This window comes from Aphelocoma coerulescens, chromosome 3, assembly GCF_041296385.1.
Source record: "Aphelocoma coerulescens isolate FSJ_1873_10779 chromosome 3, UR_Acoe_1.0, whole genome shotgun sequence".
NCBI classification, from domain to species: Eukaryota; Metazoa; Chordata; class Aves; order Passeriformes; family Corvidae; genus Aphelocoma; species Aphelocoma coerulescens.
In genome coordinates, this window is record NC_091016.1 from 99929549 (window position 1) to 99954406 (window position 24858).

At 39.1% G+C, this 24858-nt stretch overlaps 1 protein-coding gene across 4 annotated transcripts in view; it reads left to right on the forward strand.

The window, feature by feature from the left end:
• DST (dystonin) overlaps positions 1-24858 on the forward strand; it is a 291637-nt gene that overhangs the window by 61625 nt on the left and 205154 nt on the right. The gene's annotated exons all lie outside the window — the stretch shown is intronic.

Below are 24858 nucleotides of genomic sequence, written 5' to 3' on the forward strand. Positions count from 1 at the left end.
CCTCCCCTCCCAGCTTTCTACATTAAGGATGTTGAGCAATGCTTTTTTATCTTGTTTATAGAAAATGAGAGACAGGGAGTGTAATAACATATTATTAGACAGTAATACTTAATGGTTACAAGAGGGTTTAGGGGTTTATTTAAAAATAAATTTAAATCACGTTAACTTATTTTCTTCACAAAGTCAATCCCTCCTGAAATAACTGTGCACAATTGCCCTTGGAGTAAAACTTAAGGAAGGAATTCTTGTTAATCACTATTTTGTTGTTTGACATTTAATAGGTGAACAGTGTTAAGACTGGTAAAAGAAAAGGTGAATTTATTCAGTTGTAATGAGCTGTCATTTTTCCCCAATGGAATTTTAAGACTCCTTTTAAGACTCTACTGAGATGTAGCTACTTGGCTTTTTTTATCAGACTGTTGAGTCAATCTCACTTACTTTGGGACCCAAGCTTTAGATACCCAAGTGAGAGGCTTAGAAATATTGAAGATTAAATTTTCCAATATTGCTTTTACATCCTGTTTCCTCCTTGGTTGGTAAAGCATATTCCAAACATGACTTCTCTACATTTGTTAGCTCTATGTGTCTATTACCTGTTTATGCGCAAAAAGGTACAGGCACAAATTCTGTGATAATGTGGCATCAGTCAATACTAGTCACCTCAGATGTTACCTGCTCCCTGTCTGCTAATCCAAAAAGGTAAACCTATGTGAACTAGCAGTTAATCTGAAGTAGGTGACTACGTAATTTTGTTGCTTATTTTTTTTTTTTTTTTATTTATGTAAGCTTTACGTAAGAGAATGGGCAGCTCTGCATCTTCAGTCCTCTTGCTGATGTTTGCTGTTTCCTTTCTGCTGAGTTGGTATGCCTCCATTTTGCCTAATGGGGTATTATTTTGGTAACAAGCAAGGAGTGCATTCCCAAGCCTCTTTTCCCCGTCTTTATTATACTATTTTGTGTTTAAGCATGGATAAAGCTGTCAAACTTGGTGTCAAGGGATCGTGGTGGTTCCCTACATAATTCTGAATCCTATTTTCTGTAATGGAGCTGACCATTTGCTCCCCAAAAGAACAGTGCTAAGGTAAACGTTCTCATTTTCACTACTGCTGTTTCACTATGATAAATGTTTTTGAAAACTGTATAGCTGATTATTCAGACAAACACAAATGGTACACAAAGATAATTGTTGGCTTTTATGGAAAAAATGCACCTTTGGAATCACATAATGTGAAAAGTAATTCACAAAATTGTAACAGAAAGAGGGAGAAGGAATTCCTGAAAAATAACTGTGCTGGAAGATGTCTCTCTACGAGCTCTCTTTTGGAAATGCAAAGCTCCAATGGGTGCCACTGAAGATGGATACCTGTGCTGGTAAAACTGTCAGAAAGTGTTTTGGTTGTCTCCTTGCTGTTTGTCTCCTGAGATACCAAATGTGTATGTAACACAAGTGGGAGCTGAAGGACTTGAAACTCTCAAGTTTCTAACTTCAATCTCTTTTACTATCAGGGAGATATAACTCCTCTTGCTCCACAGCTGTCAATACAAAAGACTTTAATTTTCATCTGTAGTATTCCACTGACATAAAAATATGATTTAAATATAGTATTGAAATCCATGGTAGGTTTATACTTGTCACTGCTTTTTATTGTCTTAGTCATCAATCTGTTTCTTAGCTACTTCAAAAGGGCACCACTAAAAATTGATGCTATTATTTTTCACTTATATATGACTCTTGTTCTGAAGCATCACTACTTGTCACAATTTGCATTTTTCAGTGGCTGTAACTGAAAGCTAAAACTAAACGTTTGTTTTCCCAGAAGTTTTATGCAACTGAAGTCAGATGCTGGGAATTTGATTCTCATGTTACCCCCCTTGGTTGTTCCCTCTGTCATCATGCCTGTATCTTTGGGTTTGGTGGCCCTTTTGAAAATGCTGGAGAATTTTAGGATGCTTATCATACCGTGGCCATGGGAGTGGGGTTTTCCCTCTGGGTGGTTTGGTCTTCTTGGCTGCACAGCTGTTGTTACAAGGATGGTGGTACTTTCCTCTTTGGAATCACAGTCAGCTCTCAGACAGTCACATTCATGTAAATAAAGTCTCCATCTTGATCTCACTGAGGTTAACAGAAGTGTTTCTCTTTGATTGTAACATCTTTTGTTCAGACTGTAAGCTTTTAAGAAGGTAGAAGTATACAAGTATTTAATTGTTTGTATTAGGATTAACTGAGATTATATGAGTTGTTCAGTATTTAGTCAGGTCACTAAAGAAATGCTTATGATTCACAATGGTACAGCATGTTTGGGAAACTCATGCCACTGAAGTTTAAGGAGTTAGGTGTAAGACTGATGAACTCTGATACAGAATTGAGTCATTAATATCTTCCCTTTCTAATGCACTTGTCACAAATATGATACTTGACACTTCCTTATTTCATCATCTGGGATCAGAATTCTCCAGGTCTTCCTTAGTATGTCTTTCTCTAAATCACTGGTCCTCTTATTTTTGTGCCTTACAACACTGACTGTTGTTACTAAAACTTGCATTTCTGGGTTTTATGATTTTATAAGAATCTAAGTTTATGTTACAAATGGTAAGATTTTTGGCTTGGATGGTAACAGTGAAAATTTTGGTAATATGAATCCTAAAGATTCAAAAGCTGAAATCAATGTAAGTGAGGCTATTAAAAATAAAACAAACACACCCACAAAAAAACCCACCAAAGACCAACAAACCCCCAGAAAAAACCCTGCCTTTATGGATTTGAAACCATTCTTGTTTAAGCCAAACTTGTCTTTTATTTTTAGTGTTGTGAATAGTCAGAACTATTTACAGATATCAGACATCAAAATACAAAAACTATATTTTTTCCAGATCACAGAGATTTGGGATGGCTTTGAAAGAGTTACTGGGGCAAAAAAAAAAAAAAAATCCCCAAGTGCAGCTACTGCATTTAGCCTCAGGTTGAATAGCAGAAAAAGAGATTTCCCAGTTATCTGTGGGGTATTTGTATAGTAGCACAATTTACAGTTGAGGTTAGGTGATCAGGGAGGGTGTGACAGAGTGCATGTTTATTGCTGGTGACAAGTAAGACCAAAGGTACTTGCAGTGCCAGGTATTGTTTTAATGACTTGACCAAAATGCTTGTATTAACCTTCCGTAAAAAATAACTAGAGCTGCCAGTGTTGGAAAAGATGATGATAATTATTTAATTATATGAGGAAATGATGGCTTTTATTATGCAGACCCTTTGAATTAAAAGGCCAGGTGAGGTTTTATGACCTGTACTGTCGAATAGACTCAGTGCCTTTTAAAGCATTTGATGTAGAAGATTAAATTAAAAGCATGAAAAGAACCTCCTCCAGGAAAGAGATTAAGATGTGAAACTCTCAGGTGAGAGGGAGTTAAAAATCATGGGTTCGGTTTTTCATTTGAAAAGGAGTTATTTGATTTACTTGCTAGAATAGCAGAGAATGCTGTAAGACTTCTAAATTCTTTCTTACCAGCCCATAGGCTGTGGCTGAAGTCAGGACTAAACCTGCCCTGAAATAAGATTCAATTCTTAAAGTTCAAATAGTTGATTTGACAGCTGCCATCCAGAAGAATTTTCTCTTGAGCTTTTAAATCTGCGATGTTTCTTGTACATTTAAGTCTTCCATATATTTCAGACCATTCCCCAGGTGTGTTGACCCAAGATCTTTCCATAGTGTTGGGCAAGTCATTTGGTACTAAACAACTTGGGGACAACAGTTGAAAAGCAATAGCAACAGCATGCCTTTATCTACATGATGAATGTGTTGTGTATGTCATGTGAAGTTATTGCTGGGAGCTGCTGCAGAAGAGGAAGATCACAGCTGTGTTCAGTGTGTTCCTTATGCAGTGCTGAATGTATGACATGAAGGGTAAGAGCCTGTGCTGAGGCAGGAGCTGACCTTATCAAAGGAGAAAATAGTTTTAAAAATGTATGAATCTTTCTAGTGCTTTTTATGGGAGAGCATGGGGAAAAACTTAGTTGTGCCTGGAACATGATAGTCCATTTATTTTCGTCATTCTTGGCCTGGTTTGTTGTTGTTATACTTTTGTTGAATAATGATGCAAATCTCTCAGTTTCAGTGGTGATTTAACTTTGGCAAAGGAGTTGTGTGGATGCAAGGCACACCCCTCATTATTTGAATGTTTCTATTACCATGCCATTTCGGTAGGTGGGAGGTGAGGATACATCTGTACGAAGGAAACCAAGTGCATGGGGATGTGTGGACAGATGGATAAAAAGATAATTTAAGATGAGAACTAGGATGATTTGGCAGACTGTTGATATAAATCATTCTTATGGAAATTCAGTTTTTGGACCAAGACATCTTTCTTGAATGGAAAGAAATGTAGATATTTTGTAAAATTTTTATTCTGTCACTTAAAATTTCTGTATATTCTGACATCAGATGGTCTCTTCTCTGTAAGCTCTGTTGATACTTATTATCACAGGGGCTAATCATTGCAGAACATAAATAGCTTCCATTAGTATACAAATTCGTATACACACCATGTGGAATGCCATTATGTGTTTCATTTGTAACTTTAAAATGTCTCTTAGAAGAGGTTGTATGACATGCTAAGACTGTGTAGATGAAATGGAAATTGTTCAGCCTTTCACCTGCAGCTCACTGGGGTGCTTCCGTCACGACCTGACAAACGACTGGGCGCCAAGGGCTCCCCCAGCTCTGCGTGTCCCAGCCCATCCTATGGGGGCTCCCCCAGCTCTGCATGTCCCAGTCCATCCCTGCTGGGGCTCCCCCAGGTCTGCATGTCCCAGCCCATCCTATGGGGGCTCCCCCAGCTCTGTGTGTCCCAGTCCATCCCTGCTGGGGCTCCCCCAGCTCTGTGTGTCCCAGCCCATCCTATAGGGGCTCCCCCAGCTCTGTGTGTCCCAGCCCATCCTATGAGGGCTCCCCCATGTGCCCACGATCCAGGCCCCATGGCGGGTCCTGCCCCAGCACTTGCACAACAGGGCCAGTCTCCAGCTCCCTGTGCCCTGCACCCAGGTGCTGCTGGCTCCAGCTGTGCCCTGACAGGAGGAAAGTTAAAAAAAATGCAATCAAGAACCTCTCCCTCAGATTTCTTTTCTTTGGCAGCCAGTTCAGCTGCAGCATTGTTGGACAGCCAAAGACATACACAGAAATGCTGCACTAGTCACCTAGATTTCTCTTGATTTTGCTCAAGGTGGATTTGATTGTTCAATTGGTCCCTGTCCTTTCTCATGCCCCTTCTGGGCAGCAATAAAATATTTCTTCTTCTTGGACTACTTCAACCAGAACATGTTTCCATTTCTTTTCATTTCTTCTACCAGGTGCTATCTGTCTTACAGCTGCAGTGAGACAAAGTAACTTTAACCTTTTACTCTGTCTTGCCTGGTTTGTTGACCCCATCACTCCTGGAGCCCCAGGAGTGCTGTTGCCTTTTCGTCTCTTCTGCCTTGAGCTGGAGATGGGACTTGACAGGCTACTGGATGAGCTGTGCTGCAGACACTGTGTATCAGCACAGTGCTAATTAATAATTCTCTGATGGTGAGAACCAGAGGGAGCAATGGCAGAAGCCTTCCCTTAATGAAGGCTGTTTTCGTGGCTAGAAAAGTTCAAGAGAACTATAACTTCTGTTTTCAGGTGCATGTGCAGAACAAAAGCTGTTGAAAAAAGGCAAAAAGAATGGTATTATCAATTTCAAGAGTTTTGAAAGGAAAAAGCTGACTTTGGAGAAAGATTTTGACTTTGGTAGAGAGAGCGGGCCCTAGTCTCTTACTGGACTAATTTAATATTTTTTCCTCAGTTTTAAGTTAAAAGACTGTATAATTACAAACCAAGAGCCCTTGCCTTGGAATAGGAATTGGTAGTATGGAAGTTGCAACTCCAAGTTAAAAATTTCAGCATATCTTTACAGTTAGGTCTGACCAAAAGTCTGAGTGTGTCTTTAAAACAAACTAGGCAAGTGTTAATAATACTTGTTAAAATTTAACTGCAGGATTTAAATAAAGGGCTTGTCTGCACAACTTCCAGGATTCCTTGGGTGGAGGGACTGGCTCCAGAAGAATATTTATTTTTATTGATCGTAGTCTGCTATTATCTAGTTTGTCTGTACAATCAGTTTAAACTGGAATAATATATGGTGATGGTGTTCATCAGGTTAGGTGAGTTAGTTTAAAATATTTTTAAAATGTGCCTTATTTCTTGACTGCTTCTGGAACGGGTGTGCTCTCTTTCCAATGTATTCTGAGGTTGTGAGAATTGGGCGTCACAAAAAAAAAAAAATTGGAAGTTGCAAATTTTAAACAGTTATGGCAAAGGTCTCAGAATGGAAATCAAGGCTTGTTCTAGGAGCTAGTTCAGAGGAATTGTACATGACTCTGAGTCAGTGTGGACCTTGTAGGAACCTTCTGTACGAATGAGGATGGGTGTATGGCTGAGCTGCAGCTTTTTGTCTCAGTTACTTCCCAAACCAGTTGAATTTTTTTTCTGTTCATGGGTCTTGCACCATAGTTACTAGAGTGATAAAATCCTGTGCTAAAATTAGTATTGGAAGGAGAGGTTCTTTGGAAAAAAGGGCTTTGCTGTTTCCTTCTGGAATTGCATTTCTCTTCTATAAGCCCATTGCATAACAACCATAACAACCTGGAGTTTTATTTTTATTATATATACACATACATTAATTATATATTAATTTTTATTACATAAAATCTATAGTTTTACAGATATGTATATAGGCTCTTGGGCAGATGTGTTACTTCGTTTTGCTTTGCTTTCTGCATTCTTTGCTGATGGACTGAGTAGTAAAAGGAGAAGTACAGTTGGAGCTGTTAGATTATTTTCACTTAATTCCTTTAAACTTTTCTCTGGGGGGGTGCTTTAGTTTAAAACAGTTTTTGCAGAAGTGCAGCCTAAAGATGAAAAAAAAAAAGCTTGCAATAGGTGCCTGTTCCTGTATTTTTTGAGTACTTTGCACTATGGAAGACAGTCACTACCACAGTACCAATAAACTAACAAAGAAATGGAATAAAATATGTTCTTTTTCCCGTCTTTTGTCTTCTAACCTTCTATTGCCTCACTTAACTGCATGAAGACAGAAGAGTGAAATACAGTTCATGCTGTACTGCAGACGCACATCCCAGGGAAGTGGTGGGGGCAGATGCAGCCAAGTTCACCATCAGAGCACACTGGCACCCTACAGGCATGAACAGAGGGCTCAGTGACTGTGGGAAAGTGACATGAATAGCTTTGGTGCCTTTATTCTGTTTCATATTAAACCACTCAGTTTTAACCACCTATTTATTTAGGTGTGTTCAATGCAAGTTAGAGGTTTTCCAGTGTACTCACAAAATACTTTGAGAACATTTAATGTCTCCACTCCTCTGTTGGACTGGAGGTTTCCTAAATATGTAGAGCTGAGGACCAGTGGGCATGTTACTGCTTTTCATTTATCATCACTTTATTTCTGTTTTAAATTTCAGATTTTTGTTTATTTTCAAGGGATTTATTTTGAAAGTGGGTGTGTTTATGTATTTGTCATGTTTCTTTCTGAAGATGTCTAAGCAAGCCACTTTGAACAGGGCGTGAGCTTCCATTTGCTGTTGGTAACCATGACTCATCTGTGTTATTTTTAACACTGTAACCATGAATTTATTTTTTCTTAAGTGATTCTGATTGTTTTTCCTACAGTTCAGGTTGGTTTTTTTTGGCTACCATAAATCAATTTGTAAACTTAGGTTATATATCTGTAACACAGCAAGATATCTAGAAGTGAATATTTTAACACTCACTATTGTGTTGTAACTGGAGCTGTTAATGTAGAGTGACATTCTTGCCCCTTATTAGTCAGTGGGCTTTGTGCAGCTGTTCTGGATGGCATTTGGGGAGACAAGATCCATCACACCTACAGTTCCTGTAGAGTCCTTGAAAATGAGGAATGTCTCTGCCGTAGGCTGTATGATTTTTAAAAAAAGAAAAGCGTCCTTGAAAGTCATGGACATAATTACGTTTGTAAACACATCCAGAGTCCTGCTGATTTGGTTCAGCCAGTCCAGTGAAGATGTAAAGGAAAGAATTAAATACAGACTTGGGTTCTTTTTTTTTTAACTTGCCAAGGAACATTGTCCCAGCCAATCTTAAAAAAAATTTTCCCTCATACGTAGTCGTATTTTCTCAGAAGCCAGAACTTGTGCTGTGACTACCATTCTAAATAATGCTTTGCAAAATCCTGGTTTCCTTAATAACCTTCTTCTCCCTCCATAACAATTTCATGCATGTATCCCTCAGAGATATTGGAGGCAATCCTCAGCACTGTGTGAGGATTGTCCAAGGAAATACTGATCTGCCTGTGAGACTGGACTCTGATCCAGCTTTAACCTTTGTAATGTTAATAAATTTTGTATTTTTTGCTTTTTTTTTGGTGGCGTGCAACCTTGTGAGCCATTAGCCTATAAAATGTTTGCCTCTGCAAAGACAGTGGTACCAGGCCTGCCTGTTAGACAGCTTTTTGCATTCTTTACCTTTTGATTGCTGATATTCAGTAATCTTTACTCCTCTAGTCATAAAAATACAGTGTTTAAAATACACCTTCTAGCACACGTGTCCTGCACTTCTGCTTGAAAGATCTTGTCCTGCTGACTGGTTTCTAAGTCATGGACTACTGCTGCAGCATCCACTTATGGTCTGCACAACTCTGGATCTAGTATTTTTTTTCATGAGACTCACAGAAATTGATATTCCTCATAGTATTTTATAGATAATAAATATGTAGTCCCATTGTATTATGGGGACAGTTTCAGAAGTTCTGTGTTGGGACTTTGCTGTCTGTGGTTCATGGAGCATCCTTACCTGAAGATAAGTTTCGTTCATACCTTCTTCATTGTTATTAGTAGAAAATATTGCCTATTTTCAGGGGGATCATTTAATCAGGTCTGTTGTTTGTTTGTAGCTGTACCTTACACAAAAGAACACAATTTTAATGAGTTTGAATTTGGTGCAGCAAGTGTAAAACAATCCTGGTGTGTAGAACAAGCTGGTTGTTGACAAAATCCTATGGAATTGTAAATAAATTTTTCTTCACCCCAAGTTATAGGTGCACCACTACTACCCTACTGTAAAATCAAGTATTTCATATCTTATCAGCAACTTGTGACTAGGCAGACTTGTATCTTATTTCATTACAGTAATTTCAGACAGTAATTAATTTGATCCTTTTATTTCAGGCAGTAACTATTTCAGGCTTACAAGCCAAGCTTTGGACTCTTAGCTTTTGGAGAAAAAAGATCCTCCTTTTAAAGGACTGGGACATTTATAGAGACTCTTAAGTGGCATCTGACCTCACTTCTAGTAAGGTAGTGTGGGTAATGCAGCAGTTCAGATAGGGAGCTTACTGCTCAGTGGTTAACCTATGGGACCAGGTGCCATAACCTTACCTCCTTTGCACCCTTTCATATTCCGTCTGGCTGGACTGGCCATGGCCTTGCCTGCAAGCTGCAAAACAATTATTCTGGCCTGACAAACTCTGTTTGAGGTGTTTCTTATATGTGTCATTGCATAAGTAAGACAAGACTTTGATTTGTCCTTAATACTGTAGTGAACATACAAGAGAAGAGAGATAAACCAGGCCTATTTTACCCAGTCCTTGGGCTGGTAGCCTTCATGGAGGTTTGCTCTTGGTTTCAGGAGTATGGTTCTGGCTCTACCACAGTGGGCAACTTTGTCCATCCATCTGTTGTAGGGATGTTTTTCCTTCCTATTTGAATAAGAGCAGTGTAAGTGAGAAGGCAAAATCTCCCCTGTGACTGAACACGGTTCAGTTTCCTTTTGCATGATGGCTGCTGTGGGCTCTTCTGGGAGCCTCTTTTGTCCTCCATGGTCGTTGCTGTCACCTGGTCTCCTTTCCTCAGTTTTGTGACACAACTTTGTGTGTCAGGAGCACTCCTTGCCCTGGTGCTTGGCTGGCGCCTGTCGGGGGGAGCTAACCAAAGCTCATGGGGTTCATGATTGTTCTTTCTTAGCATATGATTTCTGCTTTTAGGCTGTCAAATCCCTGTGCATAAAAGCACTGTTAATTCTATATTGCAATAATAATAAAAAGCTATTAGAACAACATCCATTTATAGCCCAGTAATATTTTCAAAGACTAAAAATATATCCTAACTTGGATGGAGAATGAAATTTTGTTCTGGCAACCCCAGTGGTGGTAATCAATCCCTCTGCCTGAGACAGGCAGGTGGCATGTCACTCAGCTTGCCTCCCTTACTGTCATCCTTCTTCTGTTGGCTTCTGTTCCCTGTCTTGGCGTACGTTAGACTTCTTAAGGTTATATTTCATGATGTGTCAAGTTTGGTTATAATTTTTAGATCTTGTGATTCTTTCATCTTTAAATGAAAGAAAATAAGAACAATTGCACTGTGTTCCTGCTCCTTAACTTTTTCTGTAAATAATTAAATATTGCAAATATTATATTTAAATAACAGATGTGTAAAATCCATCATTTAGCTGTGATTTTACCTGTGACTATTTTGTTTATTTCCAGAGAATATTTTGGCATGTTCGGAGCTTTGTATTAACTTTGCTTTTTTAAATCCTTCTTCACCTTGTTTGATTTCAGCAACTATGCTGAAACAACTAACTGCACTCCCCCTCCTCCGTTAGTTTTGTTGCTCTTTTTGGTTGTTCCAGTGGCTTCTCCTTGAATGGAGTCCTCCTTGTCCTTATTTTCCTTACTCCTTTGACATTGTGATGGCTCCTTGGTGGTCTTGCCTCCCATTCAGAATTTCTGGGCAGTCTGATTCATCCTAGTGACAGCTGTAGTGAAGATGATTCAGAACTCCCTGTGTATTGATCCACAAACTTCTGCATTTTCAATCATCTTTCCCTTTTTTTTTTTTTCTTCTTTGTATGTGTGACTGTTGAGAGCACTTACCAGCCTCTAAAGCTGAAACATGTGACTCTTCTCTCGAGCTCTTATTCTCAGGCTACAGAGTAGTTCTGGGAGCTTGCCTTTCTTTCTGTGCATGCAGCATAAGCTTCCCTCCAGAGAGGTCTGAGTCCTGTACTGACTTCCACAGGATCCATCTTTATACTCTCCAGGTGCTAAGCTTAACCAGTCATTTCAACACTCATTTTTACTGAAATCATCATCTTTGTATATTGCTGCCCTGGAATCCTCTTCTTCCACTATTTAATGTAATAGCTTCTTGTCTTTATCTCCAGTACCACTCACAGCTCTCTCTGCTGTATCATTTCTCATTCCTTAAATTTTTGTGTTCTTCAGACAGTGCCATTTTCAAAACTCCCTTTGCTCGTAGTTCTTGGGTTTGTTCTTTATCAGCTGCTGTTTATGCATGGCAATGAATTCTCAAAACTGACCTTTTCATCTCCTTTGAAACCTTAAAATCTCCATCTGTGGTGACACTTCTCTTACCTACTAGACAGCATGGAGCTGTTATTCACAGGAAGTTATCAGAGGTCCATGGGGGAGTTTAGGTGTCCCAAACTTAAGGGGATCAGAAGAGCAAAGGTGTCCCAGCTCCTTGAGTGCTGCCTTGGTGCCTTGCACTGCACAGTAAAATCCCTGGCTGTGGTGGTGCAGTTAGATGGGAAGGTGCATTTAGGTGGTTAGAGTAAATTTAATGAAGAAACAGGGACCTGCCCTCATATAATCCTGCAGCCCCACTGACCCCTTGTTCAATAACCTTTAGTACTATCTCAGGACTGATAAATTTTGCATCATCATAATGGATGATTCAAATGGTACTGTATCTTAATCTATGCAGCCACGAGTATGGCTAGGAAATGGTTAATTGAATAAAATATGCCATTTTAATTGGCTGCTTATGTGTGGGAATTCACTTTCAGAGTGTTAATTATTTCAGGATAATTTCTATCTAATTAATTAGCACTATTATTCCTTTTTCTATCCTGAGTTCACAGCTCTTACATTAACTTAATTGTACCAGCATAGCCACACAGAGAAATTATGTGGTTTGCCTCTTTTACTCACATAGGTGGGTTGTTTGTTTCATTAAGAACAGAAAATTTGTGATCATATTGAACTTTCACAGCTCTCTGTAAAGTTAAAGGCAGAAATACATTTTAATACATATTGTGAATATGTATGGTAAGTCTGAATTAAATGGGGAGATGCAGAAATTGGATAAATGCTCAGCAAATTTGCATGCTCTCTGAAATCTAGAATAAGAATTTAAGGTGGAAAAGATAATTTGATGATCAGGGCCACCTGCCTGCCCAGGTAGACTTCTCTCCTTAGCATGCTGTTTCCAGTTGCTTTCCATTGCTTTTCCAGATGGTTGTACAGCTGTATATGCTGTGTTGCAACTCTATATTCAGTACAGCAATGCTGTATGTGAAAAGCAGTCACATGTCAGTCTTTAATAATTTTCCCATCTTTCTACTAAAGATCATTTTGCACATCTTAGCATGACAGTTCAGTCAACTGGCTTCTCTTTACATGAATCATAAAGACACCAGCAAAGCATTTTTTTCAAGTGGATTAAGACTGTAGGTATTCCCATTGAAACAATATGCTCAAACCAGTTCAACTCAATGGAAGTATTTACTTTAGGTTTGTGTGGTAAACAAGAAAAGCAGTCAATGAAATTTTCATATTATTATACAGTTGTGGTAAAAATAAAGTATGTTCTTTGGGCCAAATCTTTAGATTAAATTGGCTGGGATACTTTTTATTTTAATATATTACTCTTTTTCTTATGAGTTGACAGTACATTCCTGGAAATCTGATAGTGGTTTCAAACCATGTGTGTGTTCTTTGTCTTCCTACAACACAGAAAACATCCTAGTAGTTATTTTTACATTTCTTTGTTGTGGAAGAGAATCTTTCATTGTTTGTGAAACTGACGGGAGAACAACGGGTGAGTGTGCTGGGGGAGATGAATGAGGAGCAGTATCGTATACGTCCGTGGGGTAAACATCAGCTGGTGAGATTTTTTTTTTTAAATGCTCAATGGTTTTGATTCTTGTTCCCATTATTTTGACATCACATGCAAACCAAATTACTCTCCTTTAACATAAGTATATAAAAGAGTTTGAAGATCAGAGGAGGAAGAAAGACCTACTGATTTAGCCAAACCTAGTAGAACAGATCTCAGCTCGTATCCCCTCTTTTCAAGTTCTCGAGTCTGTTAGTGAGTATATTAATGTACTTTGTATGCTACATTAAAGTTTCATAGTCTTAGGTGATGCTGAAGAAATGGTCTGTGGACGATGCTGTTCAGAGGCTGTGTATGTCACATGGAAACATTGCTGCTCTCCTTATAGTTCTGCTCTGCAGCAGTGTGGAGTTGGTACAGTCATGCAAGCACAGGGCTTGAAAGGCTGGCTGAACAGTTTGCAAAGGGAATGCTACTCTGGGTCTTCTTTTCTTCTCTCAGGACCTTTGCATGGGTTTCTTGGAACATATGCCACTGCTTTTTCTCCAAGGGAGAGTATAAAAAGCAAAGCAGAAGGACTTGATCAAAGGACAGAAATACCCTAAATCAGCGTAGATCTCTACTGGCGTCTGGGGATTTGGGGAAATGCCTGCAGTCTTCTTAGTGCAGTGATGCTTACTGCTGTGACCCGAGTTTGCACTGGATTGATGAAATAGGCTTTAGTCTCATAAGCCTTTGTTGTTTGGTTAGGCATGTCCTTCCGGTGTCGGATTTCTGTTAAAACTTGGATCACCATTTCAAAATATATAAGCTGTCATGTGGTGGTGTAGAAACCCATTTTTAATTTGTGTTAGAACTTCATTGATCACTTATGAAAAAAACCCCAAACAACCGCCAAATGTTATGATCTGATAAGTGAGAGCTGCCTGTGCCCAAATTAAGGTGAAAATGAGACTACGTGCTGAAGTTAATAATACTGATTTTATTTAACAGTAAATGTGAGGTAGAGAGCTAGAAATAGAAAAGGGGGGGATGGGGAGAGAGAGAGAGAATGACAGCAAGACGGATTAAGCAGAAGATAGTTACTACCCATGGATCCAGTGCCATCCGTTGGTCCTTCTCTACCCTGGGCTTCCTGCTGGTCCTTCCTTGGGGGTCCCAAGGTCATTCAAAACTTTTCGTTGTTTATACATTTTAGCAAACAAAGGAGTTAATGCTTATTGGCTACACATTTCTATTATTCTATTGGCTAATGTTAATTAGTCTCTTGCTTAGTCTTTCTCTTCTTTTGAGTTGGTGGATTGTGAGTCAGTGGTTGTGATTTCCCGTTGCAGGGATTACCTTTTATCCAGTCTGAGCTGACTTCAGCACTGTTGCTGAGTTGGCTTTCCTTGTGGCCCATAAATTCTGCCATTATCAGTGATACATTCTTCTGCCCCAGCTTTGTTTACCTCTCCCTAGGCCTGAGATAACACTTGGACAATAATACCACCTTACTGCAAGTTCCAGTCACAATGGCTTAACTTATAGTCCAAGTTTCAGGTATCCAGAGAGGCGTATTGTGGGGGGGCTTCAGTGGTGGTTGGTGGTCACAGCTGCTGTCTGTCCTATCACTTGGGATGATCTTGCCTGGTGATAGGTGTATGAGCAGTTGCTTCTTCACACGGTTTGCCACAGTGGGAATTTTTGGATGCATTACCCAGGTGCTAGCCATATCTCCTTCCACCAGGTGTGGAGTTGTCACTCCGTTCTGTGCTTATCGCATGGCAAAATCCTTGTGTGGCCTAACAGTGTCTGAGGCAGGCATTGTAATGTTAAAGTCCATACATCAAGCATACAAACTTTTTTTTTTTTTTAATTAGTTTAAATTCTGGTTGGAGAGGTAATTTAACATGGGGTGATACAGCCACAAGTCAAGGGGTGCTACGATAGACTTTGTAGTACAAGGTAATGCCTGCTGAGTTTTTTGTTGGACTACATACAGGCTTGTATGTGTCTTGGTAGGTGGATGTGACATTTTCACATGGGCCTTCTCTCTCATTTAAAAGGAAAAAGTCAAATAACACTGAAAATTGAATCGAATTGGAAACCGATTATTTTTGTGATAGTTTTCCAGTACTGCTGGTTTCCATCTGTGCAGTTCTACTTCATTGGGCTCTTTGTAATAGTTAAGCATGTGTCCTGCTATAGGGCTGGAAGGAGAGGTCTGCATAAAAGGAAATACTGTAGGTCACTGAGCTTCGAGAGTTTTGTTCACAGGATATTGTGCTAATGCAGTACTTACCCAGGAGTGACACTCTGGGCACAAAAGAACTAGACATGAAGCTCTGCAGTGCTCTAGAGGACAAGAATGTTTTCTTATGTGTCTTCAGTTAATCTGAATTGGTTAGTGATGTTTTTTAAAGGCCTAAATAAGAAAGTTGAATGCTCTATTGAATTATTTTTTTCCTTCTTAGGTGGAACAGGCTTATAGGTAACCACTATTGATTCATTATCACCTGGTGTATCTTCCATGGCCTGCTTGTATCTCTTGTTGATTTCTTGTTTAATTCTTCAGCTATCAACTTTGAGGAGCTGGGACCCTTGTTTCATTTACGGTTTTAATCTTTTGGAATGCTCATTGCTGGGACTGGGAGACACTAGAGGAAATGCTTTTTGAACTTAATTTCATGTCTCTCTTCTGATTAGTTTTGAAGTAGCTACTTAACCATTCCAAAGGGCTGACTGAGATTGTTGGAATTTTGAAGTCATCCCTTGGGTTTCCTCTTGGTTTTGATGTATATGCACACACTGATATATAACAATGTTTCTTCCATACAGTTGTGGAAATCCTTAAGTTACATTCCTGCAAATCATACCAGAAGTATAGCTCTTGTTCCAGTATTTTAAGTTTTGCATATTATCTTCTGCATGGGGTGGTAAAGCCAGGCAGGTCTGCAGTTTTAATGCAGTGTTTCAGGGGTAGGACAGCTGAATTCTTCATCATCTTCAAGCATAGATGCAAAGTAGTGGCAGAAAATGGTTTAAGTGAAAATTTGAGTGCAGTTTCCTATTGAGCCAGATGGGTGTGCAATTAGCAAATTGCTGAATGTTTTCAGGACCAAAAGTGTTTATTTGCTGCCTGTTGTGGTTTCACGTTCATCTGCATTTGTAGGGTTGAGATGTGGTGTGTTACAGAATATCACAAGCTTAAATGGTGAGCCAGTCATTCTTATAGTTTAGGTTTTTTTTGTGTGATTTTTGTCTGCACATGGTCTTGATTTTGATTTTTGGAGGTGGTCGTAGCTCTGTCAGAATCAATGCAAGTTAGATGATGGCTCATTCATCGGCACTTAGGATCAAACTCTGACCTCCAAAAATATTGAAAATACTTATTTTGTTTTTAGCAAACTTTAGAACACTATTCTGTGTTGTGCCTTCAGACTTTTTGTTTCAGCAAATACCTCTTGATGTCAGTTATGTCAGTCTGGGTTATGAATGTTGATGTTGATCAAATCCATCTGACATTCACGCTATCATGCATGATCTGATGTACTTGGGAAGCAAATACTTTGGAAACCAGGAAGGGTTTAGAGGGTTTAGCTACAGCAGTTGTTCATAAGTTGAAAAATATGTCTGTGGCCTGGTGTGTGAATTCCTGGTTCCAGGTACAACTGGTTTACTACAGTTACTCAAAGTAGGTTGTTAAAGGATGTCCAGAGTCTGTCAGCAGGAGTGTGAAGTCTTCCATGTGTCCAGTAGGCAAGTGTACCCAAGCCATGTGGGCAGCTTGAGCTCCCTGGACTCCAGAGAACCCTTCTCCTGGTTGAATGTTGGATTTCTTTCTGCTAGATCTGTATCTTACACAGATTCAGGGAACTGTGCTTATTTGTTGGTTTATAGAATTGTGTCTTTTCTGTAAGAAAAAAACCATGAAGGGGTGTGTGTGCAGCTGGAGGGGATGTTGCAGCTAATGGTATGATTTTACTGTTGAGTCTGTAAATGAGAACCTGATAAGACCATCTAATCATTTGCCAGATTGTTGTGGGCATTAGAGTCTAAATGTTTGATTTGATTTTACAGTAAGGTAGCAACATATCTTTCAGACACAGCACAGTATTTTGCAAAGCCTTGTACAAGAGCAAATAGAACACTTTACATGTGACTAAGGACTTTTTTGATTTCATAAGTCTTTTGATTTCGTTCCAAGTATACTACTAACGTATCAAAGCAATTAATTTCAGATTTTAGTAGATGGACATATTAGTCAAATAGATTATCCTGATACCTAGTTGTGAAGAATTGCAGCGTTTCAAGGATAAGTGTTGTTCCAGATCACAACATTTAAACTTCTGTAATATTTTAAGTCTTCTCTCCATGAATTAATCTGCACTTTTGTTTAGTTGCTTCACTTGCAAGGCTGGGAAGCTGCTGAAATGGGTCACTGTTGGGTGAACAAACATGCAGCAAGTAAAGCACAGATGAAAAGACAGTATCTTTGGATTCTGTTTGCAGCTGTTGCATTCAAGACAACTTCATTGTGAAGTCCACTTAAGTCGTGACTGAATGTAATACAAAAAAAAATGCTGACGTTTCCCAGTTTATATTCAGTCCTTGTAATTTTTGTTATGTGTTTTCCTCCAACTTTTATAAGACTTCCCAGTCTTTGATGCATTTGTCTGTTGTCTAATTTAGTTCACATGCAGCCTACAAATTACACTGCTCATTTCTTTAAAGAACGTTTTTTCTGAAAACATCTGCATTTTTATAGTTGAATGCATAGTCACAGAAATGATGTGGCAAGTAAAATTTCCAGTATTTTGTAAAAGAGAAATAAAAATATTCTGTTTGAGAAATATGTCAGATTCTAAACATTTTTTATTTAATGGAGGCTGAACCTTAATGACATAGAAGCTAGCAGGGGCTTTACTTAGTGGAATTTAGCTGTTAACCTCACAATGAGGTCTGAGTTTGGTCTTACTGGACTGAAATTCCAGGAAAACCATTTAATTTCTAGCTCATCCTTAGCTCTTAGTGTGTATAGTTCACAGTTTAATAAAAATAGAGCATGAAGGGGAATCAGAATTTAGAATAAATGGGCAAAACTTTCTATTCAATTCATCTTTGTAATCGGACCAGCTGTATATGTGACCTTTCATCCCAATGTGTAAGAGATTTGATTGGTTTTCAGAGGAACTGAAACTGGAGAGAGACTTAAATTCTTCACAGGCTAACTGGAGCAACAAGACAAATTAGGAGAGGACCTAAACTGAAGTTTGTATTTCATTGCTATTTAGGTTAACAATGCAAAGCTTAGGCTAGGTGTAAATTTGAAATTCTTCAATAACTATGTGCATATCTTATGTGACATGACATGTAAAGTGAAGCTTCATAGGAGTTGATGATATGCCTGTCAGGAGAATGCAGAAAATGAGCCACTGTTTTGAAAGAACCTTGCCAAATCAGCGCAGACCTCATCAGAGGGCAGCGGTTGAGTGGGATACATTTTCTGGAAAAACACAGGGTAGATGATGCCAGTCGTCAAATTTCTGTTTGTGAAGGTAGCAACTGACTGTGAGAAACATTGGGGAAGCCCAATTTCACCTCACCAGTGTCCCCCTCTGACGACAGCTGGTAGTGAATGCCTTGGTAACAATACAAGAATGATCCAGTGGGACTTCTCCCATCCTTGCGTGGTCTGTGGTTAAAGACACTGCTAGCAGTGATGGAAACACCAGCACATAATGCAAGCTTTTCTTCAAGGGTTTAAACATAAATAAAATATGTTTTGGATGTGAGCACTTTCCCTTAGGTTATTCTTGTTGCTGATGGAAACTTTGCTTGCATAACCTAACTTTCCCCTATGGCACTGCATCAGTTGCAGATTTCAGCTGTGTGGGAGTAACATAGTGAGAAAGTAGCTCCTCGTGCCTCATATTTTTCTCTGAAAAGCTGCATGTGTATATACTCAGTGGCAGCATCTTTCATGCCTCTTTGTGTATGTGTGGACCACATAAGTGGTAGTTGAAGCTTCCCATCCCTAGGGCAGATGAGTAGGAGTTGAAGCTTGTCACAAAGGAGGAAGTGATGGAATTAGCAGAAAGGGGGAAAGAGAAATGAAATAATTTCACCTGAATGAATAAGACTTTAAAGGTAGGGTTTAGGTTTTCATTATTTTTAAGTGAGCCTCAATTAAACAATACATTTCAAGAGTTTGTTGCCTTACTTATGAATGCCTAGCAGCATTCATTTTTGCTTGCATTTCTTAAATAGTAGGATATATCCCATGTGTAAGGATCCTCTGTGTACTGCTTGTCTGCCCTGCTGCTTCCTAGGATTTTTTTTTTTGGGGGGTCCTTCACAAGGACGAAACTCTATCATTATGTCTTATTTGAAATCTCTTATCCAGATTTCACTATCTAGACTCATTAAATATATGTATAATTATATATACAAATAGTTTTAATTCTTCCTTCTCACATGTGGGCCATGCCTCTCCCTTGTTCCATGCCCATACCTTTTTCTACTATATTTAAACTGTGTACCTTACCAGTCTGCCTCTATTTATCCACTTATTTTTTATTTGTATAACAAGGCATCTATTCAGTCTTTCTAAAAACAGAAAAGTAATGTGATGTTGACTCCAAGACGAGTTCTTACAAACTGCTAACATTATTTCCTAAGCTGTCCTGATACGTGAATACCAACAGGGACATAAATGAAATACTGTGAGTTCTGATTTAGTAAATCCAAGAGGAAGCTGATCAAATTAAAAAAAATTACAGAGGGGGTAGAATATAAAATGTTTTTCAAGCTTGACAGATATCTCCTACTCATTAGCTGATTTAAAAATAGCACCATTATACATTAAAATGCATGAAGTATTCTTTTGAAATATAAAACGTAAAGCACTATCTGTAGCAAAATATTCTCTGTTAGAGGAAAAAAATGCCTGAGAAAAATCTGGATTCTCACATGAGCTTATTGTGAGAAAACAGACATAAAGCACTATCTGTAGCAAAATATTCTCTGTTAGAGGAAAAAAATGCCTGAGAAAAATCTGGATTCTCACATGAGCTTATTGTGAGAAAACAGACATATTTACCCAGGGCTCTAGAAGGTGAAGATAACAAGAACTTAGACATCCTTTAGCCAACAACCTAATTTTCATGACAAATACTAAATGTCCATTGCAGTTCTAGTTCTCTGTTGCTTTAAGTGGTTAAGTATTTCACAGAGCTTTGGGTTTGGTCCTGGAACTATCACACTTACAGACTCGTTTATCTTGACTACTGTACTGGGGTTGATGATACAAAACCACCTACCCCCTAACTTTATTTTTTGAGAATTTTTTAGCATTTCTACAGGACCTTACCATAGTTTGATATTTTTGCAGTAGGAAGGATATATATTTTTTTTATTATGGGAAGGGCATTACTGAAGTATGTAAGATTTTACATGCCATGTGTCTTAATGGAAGTTTGACACAACAGCACACAGTTCATAGCACTGGTCAGTACTTGTACACTTTCATAATGGAGTTTTACTTTATTTGCTCCTAAATTGATCTAGGTAAGGTTATAATTAAGAAAACTCACTAATTATATGAAAGCTAATTACCTGTCAGTAAGGTTATTTAGCCTTTCCCTATGGAAAAACCTGCAGTTTAACTTTTCAAACTAGCCTTGTTTGAACTGAGATTTTACCTTCCTGAAGACTCTTTCAGATGGTTGATGGGTTTGTTGAATGTCCCCCAGTTTTTAATTAATGAGCAAGAATGAATATTTGATATAGACGTGGGAGGCCTGTGAGAAGTTAAGCTCAAGTTTGGATGAGCAGGAACCTCCAAGATAAGGCCTTTTAGCACAGACTGGAGAATTGGATTTGTTCCTGATTTCTTACATATTTTGTGATTCTGGGTAATGCCCTAAAACAAATGTTTTCCCAAGAGACCATACATTAATTATGCTCTATTTTCTGAGTGTGATGTTGGAGACACCAGGGTCTAGCTTACGGAAGGAATGTTGGTAATGCCAGAGGAAAACCTATCACAAAATGAATTTTGTGTTCAGAGCTTGAAAAATGATGGATGAATTGGTGCTTCATATTCCAGAAGAACATGAAATGCATAATTGAATAACGGTTCCATAAATGAGTAGCATTTCTTCTATGCTATAGATCAGTTTCCTAAAAAAGTGCTAAACAATACAATATGTATTATAAATAGCAACAACATGTGTAGGAAAACTAGTGCATTTGTGTATGAGTATAAATATAAGTGAGTTATATGAGTATTGCATGAGTTTTCTTATATAAATATAGGAAAACCACCTATCAGGGCTTTTGTAAATACCTGGGCAAATGTAGAAAAACCTGTTGACTATCTGGACATTCATATGTGCAAACAAATATCAGCAGAGAAGCAAACATAATTTAGCAAGGCCAAAAGCTGCCTAAGAAAAGGAGATATCCTTTTCTAAGTCTATCACTGGGTGTAGAAACTCCAGACTTTGGTATTGTCACCATTAGAATGAAGAAAGCAGCATAGAAATTGGCAGCTCATTTGGAGAATAAGGAGTTTGTATTCCTGCACTCATTTTGCATTTCCTTACATCAGTGTGGAGATGAGCGCATTGTTCTGCTCATTCAAACTGGTGGTGTCTGGTGTGGTTGCTCAGAGATGATTTCAGGTTTGTCTTCAGGTAGAGAGGAGCACTCAGTGGCTTCTGTGTGTGAGTCCCAACAACCCCAGGCAGAGCTACAGGCTGGGGGCGGCATGTCTGAAAAGCTGCCTGATGGAAAAGGACCTGGGGGTGCTGATCCACCATGGCTGAACATGAGCCAGTGTGTGCCCAGGTGGCCAGGAAGGCCAGTGGCATCTTGGCTTGTATCAGCAATAGTGTGGCCAGCAGGACCAGGGCTGTGATTGTCCCTTTGTACTCAGCACTCAAGTGTGGTGTCCAGTTCTGGGCCCCTCACTACAAGAAAGACATTGAGGGGCTGGAGTGAGTCCAGGAAAGGGCAATGGAGGTGGGAAGGATCTGGAGCACAAATCCTGTAAGGAGCAGCTGAGGGAGCTGGGTTTGTGTAGCCAGGAGAAAAGGAAGCTCAGAGGGGATCTTATTGCTCTCTACAACTGCCTGAAAGGAGGTTGTAGCAAGGTAGGGTTGGTCCCTTCTCCCAAGCAACAAGTGACAGGACAAGAGGAAATGGCCTCAAGTTGTACCAGGGGAGGTTCAGGTTGGACATTTGGTGGAATTTCTTCACAGAAAGGTTGTCAAACATTGAACTAGGCTGCCCAGGAACGTAACTGAATCAGCAACCCTGGAGGTATTTAAAAGACATATACATGTGGCACTTAGGGATGTGGTTTAATGGTGGACTTGGCAGTTGTTTGTTAACTGTTGCACTCCGTGATGTTAAAGGTCTTCTCCAACCTAAACAGGTCTGTGATTCTCCCCAGGTGAGCACAGAAAAGGCATTAATGCCATGTGTCGCCTTTGGTGTAACCCTCTAAGTGAAATTGACTTCCAGAGAAACTGTCCTGAATTCCAGACACTGTGAGCCATGTAATTTTTAGGGGTTTGTGGAAGGGAGCATTGGTGTTAGAAGGATCTGGGTCCTGAATTTGTGCTTAGAATTGAGGAATGACAAAAAAGCACAGAAGGAGACCTTAGTTGCAGCAACTGTTTTTAAGTCCAAATATTCTAACCTGAAACATCTTTAGATGGCTCTGTGTTAAAGTGTAGGTTCATAAAGTTATTAAGACTTGGAGACATTTTACTGAGGTACTTTCCAGGCACATAAAGCATAAGAGACTTTGAGTTTGTCTGATATATCAGAATAATGTCTGCAGGTAAAAGTGGACAAGCTTAAGTTGATTAATTAGCCACAGAGCGTTTATTGTGATGATCTACAGATCAGATTATCTAGGAATATGGGCTTTCTTGCTGCAACTCCTGCTTCACCTGCATTCTTAAATTACCTTGGCTTAATAAGAATTCTGGCTGCTGGGTTCAGGGTGACTCTTCTTTCCATGTTGCTCACTCCTGGTAGCGGAAAAAAACAGACTTCCTGGTTTGGAAATCTCCACATTTGTACTCAAGTGTGTATTAGTGCACCTAACGTTCAAAAAACCCCCTCAAACACAGATCCCAATTTATTTTTCATTGTAAGGCCAAAGGGCTCGCAGTTTTGCTTGCTCGGACAGCACATGGGCTGTTTGTTCCTGTTTTTTTTTAAAAAAGGGGTGTTGCTACTCTCTGTCAGCCAGGAGAAGCCCTGGTCACTCCTTGGCTCTCCTTTCCCTGTAAAGAAAAGGAGCTCTGAAGTTTTGAAGGGCAGAATGAGACAGTGTGCTGAAGATGAAAAGGAGGAGAGTGCAGAGCTGGTGGGAATCATGTGCTGCATGGGTCAGTAACACAGCCCGGAGCTGGGCTGGCACGGCTGCCTGTGGGACAGGGCAGAGCTCTCTGGGGGGAAGCTTCTCTAAGGGGCTTTCTGTGGGTTTCCTTCCTTAGCTGGTGTTTATGTGGTCGTTTGCCTGTTTTCTACTTCATCTGGGGTGTTTCATTTGGTGTGTTCTGCTCTGAGCTTGAGCACACTGAACACTGTGGCACTGTGTTTTTTCTCCTAGTGTGCATTTGCTTTTCTGGGAGCATTTGGTTTCTTTGATTTAAAATCACAGTTGTGGTGTTTTGGTGTCTTTTTTCCCCCTTTAATCCTGGTGTTTTTCACAATATGTCAGGTGTCAGCTTTCCTCTTATGCATTTGGGTCTGCAGTTATAGAATTTTTCTCTGAGTGTTTGTGTAGTATATATATATGTTTATAAAGGAACACGGATAGTAAGCATCAATTCTTCTATGTATGTTGCATTTTAGTTGAAAATAGAGTTGAAATGAATAGTGACTTCGTATTCTAACAAGAGACAAGAAAGTGAATTTTTCAACGTTTTTGTTTTTTAACTGTCATCAACGTAACATTTCCTAAAATGTAAACTTCTGTGTATTTGGTCAAAGCTAGATGAGGTTACCTTAGGAAAAAAGACACGTTGTACACATTCTAGAATTCTGCAGTTGAGAAACTTTGTGTTCTTTTTGAAACAGCTGCCCATAATTGAACAGTTAAAAGTGAAAGTGGAATTCTTTTATTTCTGAGATTTTTCTGTTCTCTACATTTACTAAAGCAGAGCTTTCACCTTATTAGGATAAATAACTTATGTCAGAAGTGGTGTCTTGCTAGATGAAGGCGGTGGAGAAATTTATATGTAGCAAAAGATTTTCTTATTCTGACAGTTTTTTTATTTTTCCCAATAGTACAGCTTTGTTCTTTAGTTTCTCTTTCTCCTCTTTATTTGGGTCTTCAAGTAGAATAAGAGACTGTAGAGCTGTGAAGTGGGAAAAAAAGCATGTGCCAGAAGCTTAGAATATCTTGAGTAGTGTGGAAAAAGCATTTAGGAGACAGCAACTATACAGAGCCGAACGTACAAGTACCCTGCGCATACTGCCGCAGCGAGCTGTGGCTATGAAAGTTATAGGTGTGTTTAAAAGGACTGGAAAAAATAACAGAAAAAATGTATATATGACTATTAAATGCAAAGATATGAATGAGCATGTAGAAAGTCTGAGTCATATAAGAGGACTATGCAAAGGCTTCACAGGCTTTCACTTGTTTTGTTTTTGCTTTTGTTTCCCAATACTTATTTCTCACTACTGTTAGGAACTGCATATGGTGCTCAGTTTGGCCCGGGATGGACTCTTGTAAAATGTCATGCTGTTTTGAAAGACCCAAGTATCACACCAGAGACTTCAAAGTCCTTGAAAGACCTTTTTTGAATTTATTTTAGTTGATTAATTGTTGTATTTGACCAACCAGACAACAGTATTTTTTAATGTAAAATACAGGATCTGGTTCAGTCTTTTAGTGATGGCACTAGGTACATAGGGATCTTGTT